At 47.9% G+C, this 14272-nt stretch overlaps 1 pseudogene; it reads right to left on the bottom strand.

Annotated features, from left to right (window-relative positions):
* Positions 1 to 1313: 1313 nt before the first annotated feature.
* LOC147975688 (uncharacterized) lies at positions 1314 to 13561 on the bottom strand (annotated as a pseudogene).
* Positions 13562 to 14272: the final 711 nt, after the last annotated feature.

Below are 14272 nucleotides of genomic sequence, written 5' to 3'. Positions count from 1 at the left end.
TCTACTTTAGCATCCTATCTACTCCCACCGGCATAACCCTCATAGGATGATAGGGTCATGCACAATGCAAGTATCAACAAGGAAGTAATGGAGGCAACCCATCAAAGTGGTTACCACCTCATCATGATTCCGTTGCCACAACAATATGGTGTTATATGACATGCATAAAATGGGTTTCATAGACATGGTCAAAGGGCTACTTGCGTGGTTCATCAGAGTCTTGAGATCTTCAAATATCTCTGGTCCAACTCCGAGCATTTCGTCTACTTCGTCAACTATCGTCGAAAGAAACCATAATAAGCAACATAACAAGGCAGGAAATAAAAGTGCTCTAAAAATATTAATTTGACTTTTCTAGGACATCTCTGGTTATATGAAAAATAACCAGAGTGGTTTCATTGGAATTGGGTCGGTGGATATTTCTAATCATTTTGATATGATGGAATCAAGGGGTTTATGGGTTTGCAAGAAGTGTATAGAAATATATTTTTGAAAAATGAGCAAAGGCACCCATTTAACAAACCATGATTTTAGAAGCATCTAGGAGTTGGTTTCACTGGATTTGGATTTCAAATGAATATTCTATGGATTTGCAAAGTTGACAAACATGAAGAAATGGCTCATTATTTTGTGGGGTACAGAAAGTATTAAGAAAAATGTTCATGACCTAAGTTATAAACTCAGGAGCATCTAGAAATTTGAATCATGGCATTTGGATCAAATTTGAGCCCTCTGTGATTTTCTAAAGTTTATCACAGAAATGGAAAATGGGATTTTATTTAATTTGTGTGAGGAAAATTGTTCTAGAAAAATGTGCATGCTACACCAACAGGTAGATCATGATTTATGGAGTCACCAGAAATTTGAATCATTCAATTTGGAGTTAATATGAAAATTTGGGAGATTTTACAAATTTCTGGAAAAAGGAAAAGACAAAGGAAGTGGGGGGTTATACCTATACCGCGCACAGAGCGCAGCATAGCGCCGCAGCGCACTGGGCCGGCCCAGCGGCTCGGCCACGCGGACGACGCTGAAGGCGCCCTCGTGGGGTACGCTTCCGCGCGGGGGGAAGCGGATCCACTGGAGCCGTATCCACTTAAACGGACGGGCCCGCCTGCTGGGTCGCTATTGTGCGGGCCCCAGCGGCAGGTCGTCTTCCACCTCCCGCGCGTGCTCTGGATGCGAGGAGGAGCGGGTCCCGCCGGCGATTGCCGGGGCTAAAGAGCGCCCCCGGCGACATTCTTCCCACCGGCGTGACCAGCGTAGGGAGGCGCTTCCAGCCACCGGTCGCACACATGCCGGGGAGGACCTGGTCAAGGAGAGCGCCGTCCGTGGAGGACGTGGCCGACGGTGATGGCGGGCACGGCGCTGCGTCCGTCGGGAGGACTAACCGGAGTGCGGGGGAGCTCCGTGGGGCAGTAGAGATGCGAGCTAACCCATAGGTGGGGAGGAGGGGGCCCGGACGACGAGAATTTAGGCGGTGTTCGGCGGCTCGGCTCCGGCCATGGACGAGGTTGGAGGGCACGGGAGGAGGTGCAGATTGGTCCGGGGGATGCACGGGAGGGAGAGAGGGCCAAAGGAGTAGAGAGGGGGCTCGGGGGTGGCCTTAAGTAGCCGTCCCGTGGCTCACCGTGGACGCGGCGCACGGGTGGCCACGGCAACGGCTCGGGAGGCCAGGAGAGAGGGCGAGGGGCTGTCTACGGCGTCTTTGGGAGTTGAGTTGGGCGCTAGGAAGAGAGAGGAGGAGCGGGGCAAGGCTCTGGTGCTCGCGCGTGCGAGACCATGCATTGGCCGAGCCGGGCGGCTCTGGGCACGCGCCGCAGGAGGTGAGAGAGAGGGAGAGACGAGGGGGCCTGCACGGTGGCGTGTTGCGGATGTCGAGGCACCTCGACTGGCGCGAGGGGGAGGCCTGAGGCGGTCGGGGCACGCGGCGTCAACGGTCGAACACCGTGCCAGGCGCTCCAGAGCATGCAAATGGCCGACGCTCGCGGCTTTTCGCGCGCACCCGCGCGTCCACTTGTGTCTGGCGTCTGCAGGAAGAGTAAACAAGAGGGAGGGAGGCTTTGGATGCTCTGTGACTTGCCAGGAGTGGGAGAGAGATGAGAAAGGGAGAGAGATGAGAAAGGGAGAGAAAAGTGGCTATCTAGAGAAGAAAAATGGGGTTCTACCCCCCCCCCCCTTAATCATGGCTCCTCGGGTAGGGAAAGATGCAGGGGGTTAGAGGAGGACCAGATGAGCTGTGGGAAAAAGTTGAGATCATGGAGATTTGTGGAAATGTACAAAACATGCATTTTAAGTTTCTGCCAGAAGGTGTTTGATGTAGGTTTGGGCAAGCAAATGGACTTCCCTTGTCATGAGGCTTGACAGGGTCAAATAGCATGAGAAAATAAGAGGTTCCACCAAGATTGAGTTCATTTGGGCAAAGTTGCCAATGCAACTTTTGTAAACCCTAGAAATCAATAGAAATGGACTTTCCAAGATTTACTTATGCAAATCAATTCTCCTTGATGCACCACTTGGTGTAGTGTCATCATTTGACGATTTGAACATGTCCACAAAAATTCAGATCAAAAGGACACACCTGGCAATGTAGAGTTGTTCAAACTTGGATCTGGACAGAGAGGGTTTTGGGGCACTTTTGTGAAGCGAAGTTATTTTGATTGATATGAAACTTTGCAAGATCATCACATTATGAATATGTGACTTTCTAGAATTTTCCTGGATTTATTTGAAAATATTTCTTATAGAAATATTTCAAATATTTGAAATGAGCTGAAATAGTTCTGGAGGGTTTTGTCCAATATTTTGATCATGACCATGTGTTGAAACTCATATATATGGACAATATATGTCCACTGAGCTTCCCTGTTTTTTCTCAAATATTTTTGAAGCTTTAAAATAATTTTAACCTATTAAAGACCATTTTTGTCCTAAAGAAAAAGCCTTTAAATAAAATAGGAAAATAACTTTTAAAATTATATTTTTGTGGTTTATGGGTGTCCTATATCTAATAGGAGTCAATATATTTTTGGAAAGATTTTTACTGCCCTGAATTAAGTACTTGCAGTACAAACCTCAATTCAGGGGTTTTTGGAAAACTAATTTTTGAAAATACTATTTGGCCAAATTATTTTTGTAAGAAATTATTTTTATGTCCTATACACATGGCATGATCATTGGTTCGAGGGTTTGGAGCAAGGAGATGAAGTATAGGAGTTGGAGGATTTATTTGATTTTTAGAGCACTTGCAAACAACAGACAAAATCCAATCAAGGCAAGGTCCAAAATATTCAAAAGTTTTTGTCAAACCACATTTTATCATGATTTATTAGCTTAAGTGTTGTGGCATGAAAATCAGGGTGTGACATATAGACTTCATTCAGTCCACTCTCAGTTGACTGAATCTTCTCAATCACCGCACCCATAAGGCCACAGTGTTCGTCAACGATGGAGGCGTCTCGTAATGCCACCAACAAAGCACCCGACACCTCTAGATGGACAGAAGTTGCCGGCGGAACAGGCATGCCCCATCCAGCCGAGGGAGCCTGCCTTCTTGATTCTGGAGCCATATAGGCCCCTAGAATCGCATCGTGTGGGGAGCTGAACTTAGGATCGCCCCCGCCGTCAGACCCCATGGGAATCTTTTCCCCCACGTGTCCGGCCCCTGCAGTTTGACCTCCAGGTGCCACCTTCATGGTTTCTTCCTTTCCTCCTTGGCCGGGGTCCTTCTGGGACGAAGCCTCGGTGTTATACACCTGGTTGGAGGAAGGGGCCTTTGGGGGCGTCCCACTCTCCATAGCATTTGAGCTCAGTAGGTCCTCTGATGAGGGTTGTTTGGTACGGGACCGCGCCGGACTACCAAAAATGTGGCTTAAGGTTAAAATACTAAGCCAAGATGAGTCTGGATGCTTAAACGTACTCGGATTTTATATACTTACGAGTTCACCAGGGGCTGGGCCCTGGGATCCCATGCCGGGCCGCTGTCGGCGGGGGCAGTGGACTCCTCCGGAAGAGAAGCCCTTCCCCTTTTGGGCAGTTCGGCCTCCAAGGGTGCGGAGGCCGTCCTCTTCCTTCTCCCCCCGCAGGGGATTCATCTTCCCCCTCGTTTTTATCCGCTTCGGAGGCGGAACGGGCATCAGAGCCTTCGGGTATTGGGTCCAAAGTGCCGCGACGACGAAGGCCGCCCCGGGTCTTTTTGGCCTCCCTTTCGGCCGTCTTCTTCAGCACCTTGTAGGGCGCCTGGACCAGCATCTTCGTCAGAAGTGGGATGGCAGGGTCTTCGGGCAACGGGGCCGGACAATGGATCCGCTCGGCCTTCTTCGTCCAACTCTGGGGAGTTGAATAAACATGCGTTAAGCGCTTCCTTTGGGTCATGCGGATAAAAAAGTTTGATAAACTCACCGAACATGCAGGGCGGGACAGTTGGTACCCGCGGTCTTCGGCGGAGTCCGGCCATGATTTGCTGGACTTGAAAAGCACCTTCCAAATGTCCTCGTGCGAGGAGCCAAAGAACCTTTGCAAAGTTAGGTGCCGGGTATTGGAAATATGCCCTAGAGGCAATAATAAAATGGTTATTATTATATTTCATTGTTCCTGATAATTGTCTATTGTTCATGCTATAATTGTGTTATCCGGAAATCGTAATACATGTGTGAATACATAGACCACAACACGTCCCTAGTGAGCCTCTAGTTGACTAGCTCGTTGATCAAAAGATAGTCATGGTTTCCTCACTATGGACATTGGATGTCATTGATAACGGGATCACATCATTAGGAGAATGATGTGATGGACAAGACCCAATCCTAAGCTTAGCTCAAAGATCATGTAGTTCGTTCGTTGTAGCTTTTCTGAATGTCAAGTATCATTTCCTTAGACCATGAGATTGTGCAACCCCCGGATACCATAGGAGTGCCTTGGGTGTGCCAAACGCCACAACGTAACTGGGTGACTATAAAGGTACATTACAGGTATCTTCAAAAGTGTCTATTGGGTTGGCACGAATCGAGACTGGGATTTGTCACTCCATATGACGGAGAGGTATCTCTGGGCCCACTCAGTAATGCATCATCATAATGAGCTCAATGTGATCAAGTGGTTGATCACGGGATCATGCATTACGGTACGAGTAAAGTGACTTGCCGGTAACGAGACTGAACAAGGTATTGGGATACCAACGATCGAGTCTCGGGCAAGTAACGTACTGATTGACAAAGGGAATTGTATACGGATTGATTGAATCCTCGACATTGTGGTTCATCTGATGAGATCATCCTGGAGCATGTGGGAGCCAACATGGGTATCCAGATCCCGCTGTTGGTTATTGACCAGAGAGTCATCTTGGTCATGTCTGCATGTCTCCCAAACCCGTAGGCTCTACACACTTAAGGTTCGGTGATGCTAGGGTTGTTAGGAAGACTTGTATGTGATTACCGAATGTTGTTCGGAGTCCCGGATGAGATCCCGGACATCACGAGGAGTTCCGGATTGGTCCGGAGGTAAAGATTTATATATGGGAAGTTGTCATACTGTCGCCGGAAAGGTTCGGGGGCATATCGGTATTGTACCGGGGCCACAGGAGGGGTTCCGGGGGTCCACCGGGAGGGGCCACCTCTTCCGGAGGGCCTTATGGGATGTATGGATAAGGGAACCAGCCCAAGTGGGCTGGGGCGCCACACCCCCTAGGGCCCATGCGCCTAGGGTTGGAGGGAAACCCTAAAGGGGGGTGCCCCCTTGCTTGGGGGGCAAGCCCCCCTCCCCTTGGCCGCCGCCCCACCCTCTAGATCTCATCTAGAGGGGGCCGGCCCCCTTCCCCCTTCCCCTATAAATAGAGGGGTGAGGGGAGGGCTGCACACAACATCCAAGGCGCAGCCCCTCCCCTCCCCAACACCTCTCCTCCTCCATAAGAGCTTGGTGAAGCCCTGCTGGAGTACTGCAGCTTCCCCACCACCACGCCGTCGTGCTGCTGTTGGAGCCCTCCTCCTCAACCTCTCCCTCCTCCTTGCTGGATCAAGGCGCGGGAGACGTCCTCGCTCCGTATGTGTGTTGAACGCGGAGGTGCCGTCCGTTCGGCGCTAGGATCTTCGGTGATTTGGATCACGGCGAGTACGACTCCATCAACCCCGTTCTCTTGAACGCTTCCGCTCGTGATCTACAAGGGTATGTAGATGCACTCCTCTCTCCCTCGTTGCTAGATGACTCCATAGATTGATCTTGGTGTTGCGTAGAAAATTTTAAAATTCTGCTATGTTCCCCAATAGTGGTATCAGAGCCAGGTTTATGCGTAGTTACTATGCACGAGTAGAACACAAAGCGGTTGTGGGCATCGATATTGTCAATTTACTTGCCGTTACTAGTCTTATCTTGATTCGGCGGCATCGTGGGATGAAGCGGCCCGGACTGACCTTACATGTACGCTCACGTGAGACTGGTTCCACCGATTGACATGCACTAGTTGCATAAGGTGGTTGGCGGGTGTCTGTCTCTCCCACTTTAGTCGGATCGGATTCGATGAACAGGGTCCTTATGAAGGGTAAATAGAAATTGGCAATTCACGTTGTGGTTTTGGCGTAGGTAAGAAACGTTCTTGCTAGAAACCTATAGCAGCCACGTAAAAACTTGCAACAACAATTAGAGGACGTCTAACTTGTTTTTGCAGCAAGTGTTTTGTGATGTGATATGGCCAAAGGATGTGATGAATGATATATGTGATGTATGAGATGATCATGTTCTTGTAATAGGAATCACGACTTGCATGTCGATGAGTATGACAACCGGCAGGAGCAATAGGAGTTGTCTTTATTTATTTATGACATGCGTGTCAACATAAATGTCATGTAATTACTTTACTTTATTGCTAAAGCGTTAGCCATAGTAGTAGAAGTAATAGATGAGGAGACAACTTCAAGAAGACACAATGATGGAGATCATGGTGTCATGCCGGTGACAACGATGATCACGGAGCCCCGAAGATGGAGATCAAAAGGAGCAAATGATATTGGCCATATCATGTCACTGTTTGATTGCATGTGATGTTTATCATGTTTTGCATCTTATTTGCTTAGAACGACAGTAGCTTAAATAAGATGATCCTTCGAAATAATTTCAAGGAAGTGTTTCCCCTAACTGTGCACCGTTGCGAAGGTTTGTTGTTTCGAAGCACCATGTGATGATCGGGTGTGATAGATTCTAACGTTCGAATACAACGGGTGTAAGCCAGATTTACACACGCAATACACTTAGGTTGACTTGACGAGCCTAGCATGTATAGACATGGCCACGGAACACAGAAGACCGAAAGGTCGAGCATGAGTCATATAGAAGATATGATCAACATGAAGATGTTCACCGAGGTTGACTAGTCCATCTCACGTGATGATCGGACATGGCCTAGTTAACTCGGATCATGTTTCACTTAGATGACTAGAGGGATGTCTATCTGAGTGGGAGTTCATTGAGTAATTTGATTAGATGAACTTAATTATCATGATCTTAGTCTAAACTCTTTACAATATGTCTTGTAGATCAAATGGCCCACGTTGTCCTCAACTTCAACGCGTTCCTAGAGAAAACCAAGCTGAAAGCCGATGGCAGCAACTATACGGACTGGGTCCGGAACCTAAGGATCATCCTCATAGCTGCCAAGAAAGATTATGTCCTAGAAGCACCGCTAGGTGACGCACCCGTCCCACAGAACCAAGACGTTATGAACGCTTGGCAGTCACGTGCTGATGATTACTCCCTCGTTCAGTGCGGCATGCTTTACAGCTTAGAACCGGGGCTCCAAAAGCATTTTGAGAGAGACGGAGCATATGAGATGTTCGAAGAGCTGAAAATGGTTTTTCAAGATCATGCCCGGGTCGAGAGATATGAAGTCTCCGACAAGTTCTTCAGCTGTAAGATGGAGGAAAATAGTTCTCTCAGTGAGCACATACTCAAAATGTCTGGGTTGCATAACCGCTTGACTCAGCTGGGAGTTAATCTCCCGGATGACGCGGTCATTGACAGAATCCTTCAGTCGCTTCCACCGAGCTACAAGAGCTTTGTGATGAACTTCAATATGCAGGGGATGGAAAAGACCATTCCTGAGGTATATTCAATGCTGAAATCAGCAGAGGTAGAAGTCAAAAAGGAACATCAAGTGTTGATGGTGAATAAAACCACTAAGTTCAAGAAAGGCCAGGGTAAGAAGAACTTCAAGAAGGACGGCAAGGGAGTTGCCGCGCCCGGTAAGCAAGCTGCCGGGAAGAAGCCAAAGAATGGACCCAAGCCCGAGACTGAGTGTTTTTATTGCAAGGGAAGTGGTCACTAGAAGCGGAACTGCCCAAATACTTAGCGGACAAGAAGGCCGGCATCACGAAAGGTATATGTGATATACATGTAATTGATGTGTACCTTACCAGTACTCGTAGTAGCTCCTGGGTATTTGATACCGGTGCGGTTGCTCACATTTGTAACTCAAAGCAGGAGTTGCGGAATAAGCGGAGACTGGAGAAGGACGAGGTGACGATGCGCGTCGGGAATGGTTCCAAGGTCGATGTGATCGCCGTCGGCATGCTACCTCTACATTTACCTACGGGATTAGTTTTAAACCTCAATAATTGTTATTTAGTGCCAGCTTTGAGCATGAACATTGTATCAAGATCTTGTTTAATATGAGATGGCTACTCATTTAAATCCGAGAATAATGGTTGTTCTATTTATATGAGAGATATGTTTTATGGTCATGCTCCGATGGTGAATGGTTTATTCTTGATGAATCTCGAGCGTAATGCTACACATATTCATAGTGTGAATACCAAAAGATGGAAGGTTGATAATGATAGTCCCACATACTTGTGGCACTGCCGCCTTGGTCACATAGGTGTCAAACGCATGAAGAAGCTCCATGCAGATGGACTTTTAGAGTCTCTTGATTATGAATCATTTGACACGTGCAAACCATGCCTCATGGGTAAAATGACCAAGACTCCGTTCTCAGGAACAATGGAGCAAGCAACCAACTTATTGGAAATCATACATACTGATGTGTGCGGTCCAATGAGTGTTGAGGCTCGCGGTGGCTATCGTTATGTTCTCACCCTCACTGATGACTTGAGTAGATATGGGTATGTCTACTTAATGAAACACAAGTCTGAGACCTTTGAAAAGTTCAAGGAATTTTAGAGTGAGGTTGAGAATCAACGTGACAGGAAAATCAAGTTCTTGAAATCAGATCGTGGGGGAGAATACTTGAGTCACGAATTTGGCACACACTTTAGAAAATGTGGAATAGTTTCACAACTCACGCCACCTGGAACACCTCAACGTAATGGTGTGTCCGAACCTTGTAATCGCACTCTATTGGATATGGTGCGATCTATGATGTCTCTTACCGATTTACCGCTGTCATTTTGGGGCTATGCTTTAGAGACTGCCGCATTCACTTTAAATAGGGCTCCGTCGAAATTCATTGAGACGACACCGTATGAATTATGGTTTGGGAAGAAACCTAAGCTGTCGTTTCAAAAAGTTTGGGGATGCGATGCTTATGTCAAGAAACTTCAACCTGAAAAGCTCGAACCCAAGTCGGAAAAATGCATGTTCATAGGATACCCTAAAGAAACTGTTGGGTATACCTTCTACCTCAGATCCTAAGGCAAGATCTTTGTTGCCAAGAATGGGTCCTTTCTAGAGAAAGAGTTTCTCTCGAAAGAAATAAGTTGGAGGAAGGTAGAACTTGATGAAGTATTACCTCTTGAACCGGTAAGTGGCGCAGCTCAAGAAAATGTTCCTGAGGTGCCTACACCGACTAGAGAGGAAGTTGATGATGATGATCATGAAACTTCAGATCAAGTTGCTACTGAACTTCATAGGTCCACGAGGACACGTTCAGCACCAGACTGGTACGACAACCCTGTCTTGGAAATCATGTTGTTAGACAACGGTGAACCTTCGAACTATGAAGAAGCGATGGCGGGCCCGGATTCCGACAAATGGCTGGAAGCCATGAAATCCGAGGTAGGATCCATGTATGAAAACGAAGTGTGGACTTTGACTGACTTGCCCGATGATCGGCGAGCCATAGAAAATAAATGGATCTTTAAGAAGAAGACAGACGCGGATGGTAATGTGACCATCTATAAAGCTCGGCTTGTCGCTAAGGGTTATCGACAAGTTCAAGGGGTTGACTACGATGAGACTTTCTCACCCGTAGCGAAGCTGAAGTCCGTCCGAATCATGTTAGCAATTGTCGCATTCTATGATTATGAGTTATGGAAAATGGACGTCAAAACGGCATTCCTTAATGGTTTCCTTAAGGAAGAATTGTATATGATGCAGCCGGAAGGTTTGTCGATCCTAAGAATGCTGACCAGGTGTGCAAGCTCCAACGCTCGATTTATGGGCTGGTGCAAGCATCTCGGAGTTGGAACATTCGTTTTGATGAGATGATCAAAGCGTTTGGGTTTATACAGACTTATGGAGAAGCCTGCATTTACAAGAAAGTGAGTGGGAGCTCTGTAGCATTTCTCATATTGTATGTGGATGACATACTGTTAATGGGAAATGATATAGAATTCTTGGAAAGCATAAAGGCCTACTTGAACAAGTGTTTTTAAATGAAGGACCTCGGAGAAGCTGCTTATATATTAGGCATCAAGATCTATAGAGATAGATCGAGACGCCTCATTGGTCTTTCACAGAGTACGTACCTTGACAAGATATTGAAGAAGTTCAAAATGGATCAGTCAAAGAAGGGGTTCTTGCCTGTATTGCAAGGTACGAGATTGAGCACGGCTCAATTCCCGACCACGGCAGAAGATAGAGAAAAGATGAGTGTCGTCCCCTATGCCTCGGCCATAGGGTCTATCATGTATGCTATGCTGTGTACCAGACCTGATGTAAGCCTTGCCGTAAGTTTGGTAGGAAGGTACCAAAGTAATCCTGGCATGGAACACTGGACAGCGGTCAAGAATATCCTGAAGTACCTGAAAAGGACTAAGGAAAGGTTTCACGTTTATGGAGGTGACGAACAGCTCGTCGTAAAGGGTTACGTCGATGATAGCTTCGACACAGATCTGGATGACTATAAGTCACAAACCGAATACGTGTATATTTTGAATGGTGGGGCAGTAAGCTGGTGCAGTTGCAAGCAAAGCGTTGTGGCGGGATGTACATGTGAAGTGGAGTACATGGCAGCCTCGGAGGCAGCACAAGAAGCAGTCTGGGTGAAGGAGTTCATTACCGACCTAGGAGTCATACCCAATGTGTCGGGCCCGATGACTCTCTTCTGTGACAACACTGGAGCTATTGCCCTTGCCAAGGAGCCCAGGTTTCATAGGAAGACCAGGCATATCAAGCGTCACTTCAACTCCATTCGTGAAAGTGTTCAAAATGGAGACATAGAGATTTGTAAAGTACATACGGACCTGAATGTAGCAGATCCATTGACTAAACCTCTCCCTAGAGCAAAACATGATCAACACCAGAACTGCATGGGTGTTCGATTCATCACAATGTAACTAGAATATTGAGTCTAGTGCAAGTGGGAGACTGTTGGAAATATGCCTTAGAGGCAATAATAAAATGGTTATTATTATATTTCATTGTTCATGATAATTGTCTATTGTTCATGCTATAATTGTGTTATCCGGAAATCGTAATACATGTGTGAATACATAGACCACAACATGTCCCTAGTGAGCCTCTAGTTGACTAGCTCGTTGATCAAAAGATAGTCATGGTTTCCTGACTATGGACATTGGATGTCATTGATAACGGGATCACATCATTAGCAGAATGATGTGATGGACAAGACCCAATCCTAAGCTTAGCTCAAAGATCGTGTAGTTTGTTTGCTGTAGCTTTTCTGAATGTCAAGTATCATTTCCTTAGACAATGAGATTGTGCAACCCCCGGATACCGTAGGAGTGCCTTGGGTGTGCCAAACGTCACAACGTAACTGGGTGACTATAAAGGTACATTACAGGTATCTCCGAAAGTGTCTCTTGGGTTGGCACGAATCGAGACTAGGATTTGTCACTCCATATGACGGAGAGGTATCTCTGGGCCCACTCAGTAATGCATCATCATAATGAACTCAATGTGATCATGTGGTTGACCACGGGATCATGCATTACGGTACGAGTAAAGTGACTTGCCGGTAACGAGACTGAACAAGGTATTGGGATACCGACGATCGAGTCTCGGGCAAGTAATGTACCGATTGACAAAGGGAATTGTATACGGATTGATTGAATGCTCGACATCGTGGTTCATCCGATGAGATCATCGTGGAGCATGTGGGAGCCAACATGGGTATCCAGATCCCGCTGTTGGTTATTGACCGGAGAGTCATCTCGGTCATGTCTGCATGTCTCCCGAACCCGTAGGGTCTACACACTTAAGGTTCGGTGACGCTAGGGTTGTTAGGAAGACTTGAATGTGATTACCAAATGTTGTTCGGAGTCCCGGATGAGATCCCGGACGTCATGAGGAGTTCCGGATTGGTCCGAAGGTAAAGATTTATACATGGGAAGTTGTCATACGGTCGCCGGAAAGGTTCGGGGGCATATCGGTATTGTACCGGGGCCACCGGAGGGGTTCCGGGGGTCCACCGGGAGGGGCCACATCTTCCGTAGGGTCTTATGGGCTGTATGGATAAGGGAACCAGCCCAACTGGGCTGGGGCGCCACACCCCCCTAGGGCCCATGCGCCTAGGGTTGGGGGGAAACCCTAAGGGGGGGCGTCCCCTTGCATGGGGGGCTAGCCCCCCTCCCCTTGGCCGCCCCCCCTCTAGATCTCATCTAGAGGGGGCCGGACCCCTTCCCCCTTCCCCTATAAATAGAGGCGCAGGCCCTCCCCTCCCAAACACCTCTCCTCCTCCATAAGCGCTTGGCGAAGCCCTGCCGGAGTACTGCAGCTTCACCACCACCACACTGTCGTGCTGCTGTTGGAGCCCTCTTCCTCAACCTCTCCATCCTCCTTGCTGGATCAAGGCGCGAGAGACGTCCTCGCTCCGTACGTGTGTTGAACGCGGAGGTGCCGTCCGTTCGGCGCTAGGATCTTCGGTGATTTGGATCACGACGAGTACGACTCCATCAACCCCGTTCTCTTAAACTCTTCCGCTCGTGATCTACAAGGGTATGTAGGTGCACTCCTCTCTCCCTCGTTGCTAGATGACTCCATAGATTGATCTTGGCGTTACGTAGAAAATATTAAAATTCTGCTACGTTCCCCAACACATGGCTGGGTCGAAATCCCATAGATTGCAAGTCCGGTGTTGATAAGGCAGTATCTGGCGGACTAACATCACCTGGACTACGTTGGCAAGTACAATGTTCTTATCTCCCATATCTTTAACGTGCGTCTGAAGCACCGACAGTTCGTCAGACGAGGACCAGTCCAGGCCTTTCTTGACCCAAGATGTAAGCCGCAGAGGGGCGCCGGATTGAAACTCGGGAGAGGCGGCCCATTCCTTGGCGCACGGCTCAGTGATGTAAAACCACTGCTGTTGCCACTCCTTGACAGAATCATTAAAGGTTCCCATTGGCCATACGATGTTGGGCATCTTGCTCACCATAGCGCCCCTGCACTCAGCATGCTCGTCGCCCACCACCTTGGGCTTCACATTAAAAACCGTCAGCCATAAACCGAAGTGCGGCATAATACGGAGAAAAGCCTCGCACACGACAATGAATGTCGATATGTTGAGGAAGGAATTAGGGGACAGGTCGTGAAGATCTATCCCATAATAATACATGATGCCACAGATGAACGGGTGGAGGGGAAACCCTAGCCTGCGGACAAAGTGAGGGAGCAATATAACCCTCTCATGGGGTTCCGGAGTAGGGACGATCTGTCCCGCCGTCGGGAGACGTTAGCTGATTTTCTTGACCAGATACCCGGCCTCTCGAAGCTTTTTTATATCCTTCTCTCGGACGGTAGAGGCCATCCATTTGCCTCCTGCTCCAGATTCGGACATCTTTGGAAGACCTTTTGTGGGTAGAGAAGGTGAACGCTTGGGCACTTGAGCCTGAGCAGAATGGAATGAATCAGGAAGAGGGCGTGGGTGAAAAGAGTGAATCCTAATCCCTTTATAAGGGCGGAAGAGGCGATGCGCCTCCGCACTCGCCTGGTAAAACCTCTTATTCCCCAAGCGCCGTAATTGATGGCGCGGTTGGGTTACCCGCATCCGTATTAATGAGAATCCCGTGATAAGGGGACACGATCTCTGCTTCGACAAAACGTGCCAAGGAAACCAACTCGCGATGTGTCTAGTAGCTGGTTGAGA

Source organism: Triticum urartu, chromosome 4A (genome assembly GCF_056163025.1).
Source record: "Triticum urartu cultivar PI428250 chromosome 4A, HENAU_Tu73, whole genome shotgun sequence".
Taxonomy (NCBI): domain Eukaryota; kingdom Viridiplantae; phylum Streptophyta; class Magnoliopsida; order Poales; family Poaceae; genus Triticum; species Triticum urartu.
The sequence above is the reverse complement of the archived record's forward strand: the minus strand, read 5'-3'. Positions and strand labels throughout refer to the sequence as shown.